Genomic DNA, 13420 nt, shown 5'->3' on the forward strand with positions numbered 1-13420 from the left:
GTCCCAAAACTTGTCTACATATTTGTGAATGGATTCGTAGGGAGAGAGCTTCAAGCTTCACCATTCGGTGATTACTTTGTTTTTGGCATCGGTGGCCAAAAACTGCTTGATAATGGAAGCTCTTAAAGCTTTCCATGTTCGTGGAGCCTCACGGTTGGCCTGTAGGCTAGACCACCATTGCCTCGCGGACTTTTGAAAGTGCATAGCTACATGTCGTAGCTTAGAGGACTCCATGAATCCCTCATCTCCAAATGCCGCATTGAATTGTTGGATAAAGGCCAAAACTTTTTCCGTAGCACCAAAAGTGCCATCGTAGGTAAGGAAAGAGATGCTCTTCCCTCCCTCTTTGAATTTATTGAGCTTGGATGACCTCTTCAATGCAGCATAGGATTTCTTATGGCCCCCTTTTTCTGATGGTGCAAAGGTTGTACCATCACTTTCTTCAGAAGGTGAAGAATTTGAGGAAGATGGACAAGAGGGTGACCTCTTTCTTGCCTTTTTCTTTCCTTGATCTTCTTTGTCTTCACCATCACTTTTATAAGAGGAAGAGGATGAAGAAGGTGGAGAAGAGGGTGTTCTCTTTCTTGAATTTTTCTTCTCTTGCTTTTTGTCATCCCTCTTTGAAGTATGGTGTGGAGAAGTATGCAATGGTCTTCTCCATTTTGGAGGTGATGGAGAGTGTTTAGCCTACCATCTTCATGGAGCCATCTCCGTCGAGGTGGCGGGAGACTCACTTCTTTGTCGTTCCTTCAGTGGAGGCTCTTGATTTCTCCTTTGAGAAGGAGACACATCATCAAGGAGAAAATTTTTAATCCCTTCATATGGATCCGCTTCTTCTTCCCGAATCGGAGAGAGACCTCTTTTGGAAGTCTCACAAGGAGGATTCCTAGGTGCTCTCTCGTCATGGTGGGGAGCTTGGAGAATCCAATGAGCACGAAGCTGCCGTTGCACTTCACTTTGGAGGGATGGATTGCCCATGGCTTGTTGAAGCCTAGAAACAAGATAGCTAACAAGCATCAAGGAATCAATAGTAGCTTGCTCATTAGAAAAATCAAAGTTATCAACATGAATTTCACTCTCTTTACTATTGTCAGCCATTCTAACAACTTTTAGGTGTAAACTTTTTAGGTGTACTTTGGCACTTCAAGCTCTAGTTGCTACTCCTCTTTACCCCTTTAGAAAAAGCACTCAAGCTACTATACCCGTGGCTCAAATACCATTAATTGCAAGGAATAGAAGAGAGGGTCGTTCAACACCAAAACAACACCAGATCTTGTCAAGCTTCTAATAGCTCAATAGTGGTTAAGTCGTAGGCAAGCCCCGTAGGACTTCACTATTAAGACCATAGCTCTCGATGGTGATGCCCCGTTAATTGCACAAAGGCAGGCGCACTGTAAGGTTGAAAAATCCCTATTCTACTTACTCACATGCAATTAATAGTACCAACCATTTATAGCTAGCTTGAGGACCTCCCTTTTTGAGCAAGAAAAGAGAAACCTTGTGCTCTGATACCAATGTAACATTTAATGGTCTAGTAACTTGTGTGTAGCGGAAAATAGCATGAACATAGTGAGCATTTCATTGGAATAGATTCCTAATGAGAATAACAAGAGTGCCTGGGTGGAGAGAGCAACAAAAAGCATAACACCTAGTTAGATAGCATGAACAATACTTCAAAAGAGAGAGAAATTAAGCAATTGACAACAGTTGAGGACTGGATTTTCATGGAGCCGGTCCCCCCTCCAAAAGGCTTTGTATTATGGTTTCTCCCATCAAGAGAGACATTTTACAATACAATTCTTTGTGTTCCTTCAATACTAGCTAGTGCAATGAAGATGGAAACTTCATGCACTAAGCAAAACACTTATCAAACACAACATCGATTCCCTCATGGTCTCAGACCCAAGACCTCACACACCTTCGAAGATGGTGAGAGCTAGCAGGATATGAGAGTAGATTGAGAGGAAGAAGGAGTATTCTTACGAGAAAGATGTACATCTCCTCACATAATCACTTATATTATCATAGATGAGCTTAGTAATTAGCATGGTAGAGGAGATGAGCATGCATTGAAGCTTGGATCTTGGTTGGATTTGCATCACAAAGCCAAGAGTTGTTGGTGTAGGCATCCCTTCTCACAAGCTTGGAGTACGTGGTAAGCTTTCCATTAAATCTTGAGAAGGAGAGAGAGTCTTCTTTGCTTCACACATGGGATTGTGTGAGTGTGTGTGTGTGTGATAATGCCTTTCAAAAATCAGCCCCCCCTCTCTCTTGGTCGACCCCCCTTGCTAAATGCTCATGCTACAGCCCTATTGGACCTCCCTAGGCCTAGCCAATGGAAATTAAGCAGCATAAGTGATAGCCTTCTGACATGTGTCCCCCTTTTCCTCTTTGTGAGAGCTTTAGTTAATTTATAAATACAAATAAACTCTCATTGGACCCCTTTGCCTCCTGGCCAATAGGAATCAGGAAAGCCATTGGGCTGTGCTGAATGCTCATTGGTCCCCTTGAAAGACTGTCCAATAGTCTTCTAGAGAGATTGGTTCTTATTGGTTCTTTTATTAAGTGTTTTTAAATTAATTAAACTAGATTTACTCTAGCCTAATTGTCACTGGTCAACCTCCATGGCCATCCAATAGGATTTGAGTACACCTTGTGGGTATCTGGCCTAGGGAGCTGACAAGTGTCCCTCTTTCCCCTTGTGTACAAATGAATCTTGTGAGTGTGTGTGGGTGTATTTCTCTCATCCCCTACTTCTTGGGCTCTCCCCCTCCTATGTAGGGTTTGACAAAGACTTTTTGGGACACACACAAAGCATCCAATTCCCCTAATGTTTGACCTTTGGACACAACCTTTGAATTTTGGAACCTTAGCATTTTGGAAGTCTTAATGGGCTGAACCTTAGGGTCTTTTGAGCCCATTGTTGCACATAGATATTTTGCAGATGCCCCCCCCCCTTTGGATCCCTACTGTGGCCAGTCTGCTAGCTTAACCAATATTCTAGCTTTTTCTCCCCTGGCACTTCCCCATATTAAATGATCATTTTAACATGATAAAATCATTTAGGAGAATTAGATATTGATTGTTATGACAAGAATACTTTATTCCTTGTAAGAAAAAACTCACAACACATCAAGGTGCACTTCTCTTTCTTAAAGCTGTCTTTCCACATCATGGTTTGCCTAAAGTCATGAAATTTGATCGAGATTCAAACTTTTGTAGTGCTTTTTGGACTACTATTTTTGAAAATCTTGGAACAACACTTGACTTTACTTTTGCATTCCATTCTGAATCTAATGGTCAAACTGAAGTCACTAATCATACTATCATTGACTTATTAAAAGATTATGTTTCTTCTCAACCCAAGAAATGGGATGATTACCTGCATATTCTACAATTTGCATATAATAACACCACTCACACTGCCATAGGTAAATCTCCATTTGAAATTGTGTATGGTCATTCTTTGCCTACTCTTGCTTCACGTCTTTCTAATGTTGTACCTACCACCACTGATAATTTTAATGCTAATTTTTATAATATTTATGCAAGTGTGCATTCTATCATTAAACACTCATAAGAACTTACACTAAGCCTGCTAACAAGCACCACAAGGCACAACACTGATTCAAAGAAGGTGATTATGTTATGCTTTGCATTGAAAAACAAAGAATCAAAAGTGTTGATACTAATGTTTTTGTTAAACTTGCTCCTTGTTTTTACGGCCCATTCAAAATTTTTGATGTGATCAATGATGTCTCATTTTGTTTAGACTTACCTTCACATTGGCACATTCACAATGCTTTCCACATTAGCCTTTAAGACCTTTCAAAGGACCCCTACCTATACATCACATTAATGAGGATCCACCTTCACTTGTGGACCAAGAAGAAAAATTCATCCGTGCACAAATAGTTGATCATGAGACTACCACCACACGCATTGGCATGGTTTATAACCGCTATCTTTTGATCTTTAAAGGCCACCCTAGAGAGGATGCCAAATGGATGCCTGAATTGTTTTTCCGCAACTTCCCAGACCTTCTCCACACTTTCCATCACTCCTCCAGTTGATTCTTTAGTGAGCAACTGAGAATAGTTGCTATCCCTGGTGGGAAGGATGTTACAAGACTGGGTACCCTTCTACTGCATGTGGTTAACTGCAATTGGGATAGCTGGCTTAATGGTTAATTATGTGTTGTCTATTTGACAAACAGTGAGTGTATGATGATTTGTAAATTGGAATTTTGGGAGTTGACGAGGAGGCATTGGAAAATGATAATCCTCTCGATCATTTTATTATTGCACAATATTTTAGATCTTTTAACAATAAGACACTATGACTGCTTTGTAAATAGGACAGTGAGAACTCATCCTAAGAGGGTCATGCAATAAGTAATGTGTTCCACTAATAACTAAATGGAGACTAAAATGTAAAAGAGGGGCCTCCAATTTTTGGCATCAACCATAATATCAAATATCAAATACCAAACAAGAGGTTCCATGGAGTTTGGGGATTCAATCCTTAGGCCTTTCTTGTGTAGATGTCTTAAATTTTTCCTTCTCTCTCTCTCTCTCTCTCTCTCTCATGCTATGCTTGTTACTCTGTGTACTCCATGATTATGTCTACATCTCTTACAACCCCTCTTACACTCTTTCATTGTCAATTTATTCCCTTGGGTGTGTGTGCGCTGTCATAGCCTAGGTTTGTGTGTGTACTTGAAACAGAAGAGATGGTGAAAGGTTGACAAGCAGGTGTGCAAGCAAGATTGGGAATTGAAGCTAGAAACTATTCTCCCCATCTCCCTTCTAACAGTGACTTTAAAGGTCTAAAGATCGCTGCCCCAAACTCCACGACACCTCTTGTGGAGTTTGGTATTTGATATTTGATATTATTGTTGGTGTTAAAAATTGGAGGTCCCTCTTTTACACTTTAGTCCCACTTTAGTTACGAGTGGAACACAATACTTATTGCATGACCCTCTTAGGGTGAGTTCTCACTGTCCTATTTACAAAGCAGCAATAGTGGATTATTGATAAAAGATCTAAAATACTCTGCACAAATAAAATTAATGAGAGGATTATTATTTGCCGGCGCCTCCTTGTCAACTCCCAGAATTTCAATCTATAAATCATCATGCACTCATTGTTAGTAATATCACATAGACAACACATAATTAACCATTAAGCCAGTTATCCCAATTGCAGTTAACCACATGCAACCAAAGGGTGCCCAATATCGTAACAAATGTGGACCCAATGAGTCACCATTATCAAGCAATTGGTTTGAAGGCCTAGACAAAGGACCACCAACCAGAAGAGTGGATGGTGAGCATAGCCGTAGAGTCAGAGCAGCTAATTTCCAAAAATGGATCAAAGAATATAGTGGATCTGGGTATATCAAGAAACATACCACCATAGAAGCATGTATCTTACATGCTATAGACTCGGGGGACAATTGCAAAATCTTTAGTGAAGAGAGCATTCTTAAGGATACACAAACTAACCAAACCACATCTATAGTTCTAGCACAAGTAGGATCCATTGTGGTAGCTCCTATGAATGCCATAGAAGATATGCTCAAGCACATGAATGACATGATGAGAAATATGTAGAGGATGCTAGTGAGAGGGCCATGACAAGGTCTACCATAAGGGCAACCTATGGGACAAGGAGGGGACAAGAAAGGCGGTCTAAGTGGTTTGCTATTGAGGGTAAATGGATTAACCATGAGACCAATGAGTGCTATTATTGACCAAAATATGATAGAAACATCTGATATGTGCAAATAAGACAACAGAGATAGCCTATGTATAGGTATCAACCTAGCATGGGACAAGTATAAAAACCATCCATGGCTATGGAGAGACATCAACCAGTGCTAGCAATCATCCTTGCCAAGAAACACTGATGTTCTAGTCAAGTACATGCATCCTAAAGGATAAGTGAAAGAGCATGCTATAGTACCAATCACACCCTATAATGAAGCTAGTTATCAATTGTGGTAGCCGAGGAAGAATGATATATTCAACTACAGACTAATATGGTAGAACCAGTATATCAAGCCCCTCTAGAGGTAGAATCTATTTAATTCATTGCAAACCAAGGAGCTAGGCCATACATGGTGAAAGAAATGCCAAAAGAGGTGGACACTATCCATAGGTTTGTCCTAGAAATATTGGAAATAAAGGAACAATGGCCATCGATATAGTACAATTCATGGCAATTAGCTCCTTAGACAATGTACCCATGATTTAAGTTAAGGTAGTGATAAGGGCACAAGCCAAGAAAAAAAAACAAAACAATACTAGCGAGTTAGATAGCATCAATAAGTCTTCTAAAGACTCCAAGAAAGAGAGATGCCAATGCTACAAGATTGGAAGACAACAACAACAAGGCAAATTGCAGAGAAAGCCAAGAAATTTTTTGGGGAAAGAAAAAAGTCATTGTCAACTAAGCTCAAAGAACGCAAGCCAAAATTGATATGGTTAGTGTTGGTAGACAAAATTTACAACCCATCAACGTGGCCTTGGAAGCTTTTCAAGCCATCTTGAAAGTGATTCAGACATTGGAAACAAAATGGAAAAACTACCCAACACCTGATATGAAAGCAACGAAGCTAGAAGCTTACAAAAATTTAGTGCAAATCATGTAGTCAATGCTAGAAGTCCAGAAGCTAAAAATGGAAACCATTGAATCTAGGAATGGGACAAAAACAAACCAGAACCAATTGAAATAAAAGAAACTAAAGAACTGAGCGATTCTTTAGTTGAAAATGACAAACCTAAACTGATAGTACCAGACAATGAGGATGGGCTAGATGGAATCCCCTTAGTAGAGGAAGATTGACTAAATCATCTGTGGAAAAGAGTTAGAGAAGTAAATGATGGAAGCCTAACTCTAAAATCAGCTCCAATTGAAGAAGTTTGGCTAGACCAACCACCCATAGAGTTAGATGGATAGTCTCTGCATGGAGATTGGGGATCGAAGCGTTTGAGATTTTCAAGAGCCCAAACACTGAAGAATTTATTCTCATACTTGGGAGAAAACAAAGAAACATCATTGGTATACAAGACCACAAAACTAAATTGGGCAAAGTAGACTCTAGATGTTGAGAACCTAAAGTCTATCATGCCAACACATACTCAATGCACCATAACAGTTGTTGAAGATACAACCACATCTATGGAATGAATTGCAAAGCACTTTAGAGAAAATGGGGATAATAGAATTAACAAAAGATAAAGCCGAAGATTTTCTCTTCGAAGAATCTCAAAGTAAACTTGTCAAATCCATTCCAATGAAAAAAGTGAGAGATTACTGTGAGGGAAACAAAGGGAACACAACTCAACTGTGGAATATAATGATGTAGTAGACAGTGGGGTAAGTAGTGCCATAACAACGAAAGCAGTCTGTGAAGCCTAGGGAAAACTTGTAATTAGGAAGACAAGAATGAAACAACAATTGGCAGACGAACACATTGAATGACCCATGGGATTGTTAGAAACTGTAAGGTATCCACCTTTCTAGCTGCAAAGGAATCTACTTAAAGCTTTAGGGAAAAGCATTGGACATACAAACACGTAAAGCACTATCTCAAAAGTAGTTAAAAATGGTAATTTTGGAATCTTAAGCATAGAAAACCCTGGGCTAGAAATTTTCAGAATTAAATTCGGACAAATACTGACGCCGCTAGTCCCTCCGAAAGATTCAATATAAATTAAAAAGAAGAAGAAGAAATAAAAAAGCACCGTGCACACACACACACACACACACACACACACACACACACACACACACACACACACACACACACACACACACACACACACACACACACACACACACACAAATAGAGAGAGAGAGAGAGAGAGAGAGAGAGAGAGAGAGAGAGAGAGAGAGAGATAGATAGAGGGAGAGAGAGATAGACAGAGAGAAAACACTTGTTCCTCTGTTTATGTGAGTAGTCAACAAGAGAGACATTCAAATAGTCTACCATAACACCAAGTGTATACATCGATGTCGAGCCCAGGGAAAGGTACTCCTGTACATTTTCTTCAAATCCTCTCTTCATTTTCCTGTGAATGGCATGCCGAGGATTCTTGGCACAAGAAATTTGCTTCTGTGCGTGCCATTGGAAGTTTTCTCATAATTCTGCTGACGGTGCGTGTAGAGGCTAGAGTATTTGGTGCAAATTCCCTCGTGCGTCGTTTGCAGAAAGAATTTGTTTATGTTTTCTGTGTGTGATATTACACAAAAAAAGTGTTTATGTGATATAAACAGTGTACAAAAATACATTCTCTTGCAGAAGTATGACTGGCAATAGTCTTTCTCCCGCAAGGGCCAAAAATCACGTGCATATCAAAATGAGCTACATGTTGAGGGAATGTGTCAAGCAGGCGAGCAAAAATGCACGAGCAGTACGAGCAAGGAATGGAAAAAGAGATGAAATGGAGATATTTCTCTAAGAGTATTTCATAGAGAAATATATGAAGCTAGCATCTAGGATATGCATCCAGTGCCCACATCACATTCAATAGGATCGTGTAATCACAATGCAGATACATTGAGTTAAAGCATAATGATAGATGCATAATTCCTTTAAAGCAAGAAAATAGGATCATCAACACTAGATTGGTAAGATGACACTTTTATGTCCTTGGACACTTAAGTGTCCTCTTAACTAGCAACTTCCTAGAATTATTGCTTGAAATGCCAAGAGGTTCTTAAGTGCTCTATCTACAAAAAGCTAGCTCATGAACTGAGAAAAAACTTAAAATTTTTTGGGGCTATTGATTCTGCCTCTAGAGTTGGGTTTGAATGTCGTTTGTACATTTTAAGCTTAGGTCCAAATATAAGTGTACAATTCCAATTTGGGACCAACTTGATAGGTTTATATGCCATAGAGAAGGCCGCATTGTGGAAACCAGTTTTTCATCCATGCAATTTTTGTATTTCATAGGTGTGTTTTGAATTGTCTTAGGAAGATGTGTTTTGATGCTTTTGATTCTTTCTGTGCTTGAGCATGAAAGTAAGAATCAAATTCTATATTCAAAATTACATTTTTGGGCCTACAACAACCATAGACTTTGGTTAGGAACTCATTGATGTAGCTTACGAAGAAAAAAGGCTTGTTGTCTAAAGATATTTTTACCGTGTGTAAAATGGGCTTCACCTAACAAATGCATATTTATTGTTCAAATTGAGTACTATTTTGGCTTTGAGAGCTCCTCAAGACCATTTACTAAAGAGTTGTGAGTGTTTCATATTTTTCCCACGTTAAACAACTAATAGTGAAACATAATGTCAAACCAAAAGAAATCTCATTTCTCATGCCATAATGAGCTTGAGTTTGTCTCTGATATTTTTTAATCTATGGTAACTCCTCGTTGTCTCCGTCCCTTGGCAAAAACCTTGCCTTTGAGGAGCTAGGAAAGAAAAAGAAAAACACTAGTTAAACTTACATATCACTAGATTGGACATACATATCAAGCAAAGCTTTGCTAAGCACAACATGTTTTCAAGATCTCTTGATCCCCTCACTTTCAGATTATGATTATGAGCCTGCCAGAGTTTCATATTGAAAGCGAGTGTAGTACTTGTACTACATGCAAAGGAACAAAGTGCGTACCTTGCATGAACAAAGTGCGTACCGGACCGTACAAAGAAGGAAATTTGTCTTGTTTTTACATCATGAAAGTAGTGGAGAACCACACATACAAACCTCTTGTCATGTCATCATGGGAAGTCTGCCAATTTTTAGTTGTCCAAGAGGTGCGACTGTTGACCAGAGCGGCAGGCGTCGTGAAGGTAGTAGCTCATATTTTTGCTAGGCAAGAGTCTACGACACAGTGACATGTAGAGATGTAGGCTGAAAAGCACTACGCTGAAAAGAAATCAAGCACAACTTGTATCAGATCCCAGCCATCTACAAAATTTGCACGAACGTTTATTTGAAGGCACCACTGCTGAGGTTCAGAGGTGGCAATGAAAGTCGACAAAGCATGAAAAACAGTGTATCGTTGATATTGAAATTGAATGCAAAACAGTGAACTCACACTTTGCTCCCAAAGCAAGCTGTTTCATGCAAACTGTTTTCAGTCTGAAGGTAGCTCCATTTCAAGAGAACTTTCCGATCGGAACGTAGTCCCATTACATGTCCCCTAAAGGGTTTTGCTAGTGAAACCCATTTGAAGAACCCATTTGCTATAGCTTTATTATGAAGCCGTGCGCACTGCTTCCTGCATTAAATAGGGTTTTGCCAGCAAAGCTCACTATGACGAGCAGCAATTGTATGTGTTTGTGTGAGTGTGTACCTTGCACTTGCCTTGTCATGTTAGGATTTGTCGTCTGTTTTGTGTTTTGCCTCTTCACTTCAAGGAAGGAGATAGATTTCAGTTATTTCTTGAACTTGAGACATGTTCCAAGAGAATGTGTGTGTGTGTGTGTGTGTGTGTGTGTGTGTGTGTGTGTGTGTGTGTGTGTGTGAGAGAGAGAGAGAGAGAGAGAGAGAGAGAGAGAGAGAGAGAGAGAGAGAGAGAGAGAGAGAGAGAGAGAGAGAGAGAGAGAGTCAATCCAATGAGTCTTGAACTCAGGAACTATTGTAGATGAGAATGTTCAGTAGTTTTAAGAGGAAAAATCCCTCAACAGTCCAAGATCAATTCAACCAGTCTTCAACTCAGGAACTTTTGTTATGGAGTGCCGCAAGCAAAGGAGGAGTTTTTGGGGCATTGTCATTGTGTGAGAATTCTAAATCACAGTCAAAGCAGATAGCTTGGGAAGCTTTTCCAGGAGGAAAACATTGTCCTTATCAAGCATTGAGCAATGGCAATAATCTGCACCTATAGTGGGCGTTCTAAAACACAAGCTTTGAGGGCACTGATGACTTGTGTGTAATGGAAATGGTCTATGAACTTTGAGAATAGCGGAATTAAGAGAATTAGAGTGAGCATTTCTGTGAGATTACTTTGAGAACATAGAGGGTGAACTTAATTGATGGTAGCAACATGAACATAATACTTAATTAACTTGGCATGAACAATCCTTTTGCAAGAGAGAGACTATTAGAGAACATGACAATAGTTGAGGACCAGATTTACTTGGATCTAGTTCCCCCTCCAAAAGGTGTTTGTATTATAGATTCTCCCATCAAGAGAGACTTGTTACGACACAATCTTTGTGTTCCTTGTAACCTTGGTGATGCTATGAAGATGGAAAGCTTCATGCATCATGAGCTTAACATAAACTTTGCAAAAAGCATTAACTATCCCAAGACTCAGTCCCAAAGCTTCAAACACCTTCGAAGGTGGAGAGAGCTAGCGGGGAATGAGGGTAGGGAAGAGGAACAAGAATCATCCATAGGAGAAAGAAATAGTTCCTCACTTATCATAACTCTTCTTGCTTAGCATAGCATAATAGCATAGTAATTAAGATGAAGAAGATGACAAGCTTAAGCATTGAAGCATGGCTCTTGGTTGGATTTGCATTCCATGGCCAAGAATGTTGGTGTAGACTCTCCACTTCTCAACCAGCTTGGAGAAGGAGATGGAGCTCTTGCACTTTGCACTCCACACAATGAGAGAATGTGTGTGTGTGTGGGAGAGTATACCTATTTGAGGACAGATCAAATGGGTGCCCCCAACTGGTCGGACATGTAGCCGGATATCACATTTGTAGTCTATTAGTTTTTCGAGCTAGTGTAGTAATACTCTGTGTAAATCCTGATTCTAGAGTAGTGGATCAATTCCCTGAGTTGTAATGATGCCATGATATTTGTAATGGTCCATGTGAGTCAGCCACTGGCCATTTAGAATTCCCTAGGTATAAAGGTCAATAACCTTAATGTGAAAGGAGGCTTATCTTTAGAAGAAGAAGAGAGCTCTAATGTACATACGCTCAAGCTACGAGCTGCTCCAACTTGTAATCATTGCAGCTATTGATTGGGTAATCAGTTTTCAATTTCGAAACTTGCATTGTGTTCCTCTCTCTTTGCTCTTCCATTTAAGTGTAAGCATTGTCATTTTTGTTGTGGTTTGCGACTACTACGTGCATGTGAGCTATAATTGCAAATTGAAGTGCTTAAATCACTGTTTTTAATCATTTTGACCATAGGAGAGTGTTCCTAGACCATAAGGCGACCTTTCTAGACAGTTCTGTTGCAGTTTTCAGGACCTTTTTCATGATGGATTGTGATTTTGGTACCTTGTCGGAGTTAGCAGGTAGCAACAACGGACGTCTGCAACATAGCTTTTTGGTACTAACATGATGTCAATACTCAAGGAAGTGACTGGGATGGGGCACGGAGACTCTTTGAGATTGTCAATCTCAAGAAGTGAACCTTAACAAGCCAACACAACAACTCTACAAGCAAACCAACACTCAAAGATCAGGGAGATCTGCCTATGTCCTTTCTCATAGCTCTAGGTGATCACGCCATTTCGGCACTCGAACGGACTCAAAATGCAACAAAACTTTAGGAGGAGGTCTAAGACACCTAGGGGCACTATCCTACCAAGTCTGGTCGCAATCCAACAAGGTATCAAAATCACGATCCATCATGAAAAAGGTCCTGAAAACTGTAACAGAACATGCAAGAAATATCGCCCTATGGTCTAAGAACACTCTCCTATGGTCAAAATGAGCAAAAACAATGATCAAATCTGCAATTACAGCTCATAGACACGTAGTCGCAAACCACAACAAAACTGACAATGCTTACACTTGAATTGAAGAGCAAAGAGAGAGGAACACAATGCAAGTTTCGGAATTGAAAACTGATTACAAGTTAGAGCAGCTCGTAGCTTGAGCGTACGTTTTCAGAGCTCCCTTCTTCTCTAAAGATAAGCCTCCTTTCACATTAAGGTTATTGACCTTTATACATAGGGCATTCTAAATGGCCAGTGGCCGACTCACATGGACCTTTACAAATATCATGAAATCATTACAACTCAGGGAATTGATCCACTACTCTAAAATTAGGATTTACACAGAGTATTACTACACTAGCTCAGAAAACTAATAGAGTACAAATGTGGTGTCCGGCTGCGTGTCCGACAGTTGGGGGCGCCCGTTTGATCTATCCGCAAAAAATATCCCCCTCTCATGCTTGGTCCACACCTCTCTCTCTCTCTCTTGTATTATTTTATTATTTCATTTGGACATGTGTCCTCTTTTTTCTCTTTGAGAGAAAGAACTTAATTATTTATATTTATGTATCTAAATTCTCATTGAAACTCTTTAAAACCTATTCAGTAGAATTTAAATACATCATGACGGCCACGTGTGGAGGATCATTTGAACATGTGTCTTTTATGCTTATTAAGTCATTTGGTTGAATTGAATACTTCAAGGACTTAGTCAACAAACATGGAAACGTTGATGACTCTTGAGAGTTACCTTTGAATTGAATACTTCAAGAACTT

The sequence above is a fragment of the Adiantum capillus-veneris genome, chromosome 21, assembly GCF_014529385.1.
Source record: "Adiantum capillus-veneris isolate H3 chromosome 21, ASM1452938v2, whole genome shotgun sequence".
In the NCBI taxonomy this organism is placed as follows: domain Eukaryota; kingdom Viridiplantae; phylum Streptophyta; class Polypodiopsida; order Polypodiales; family Pteridaceae; genus Adiantum; species Adiantum capillus-veneris.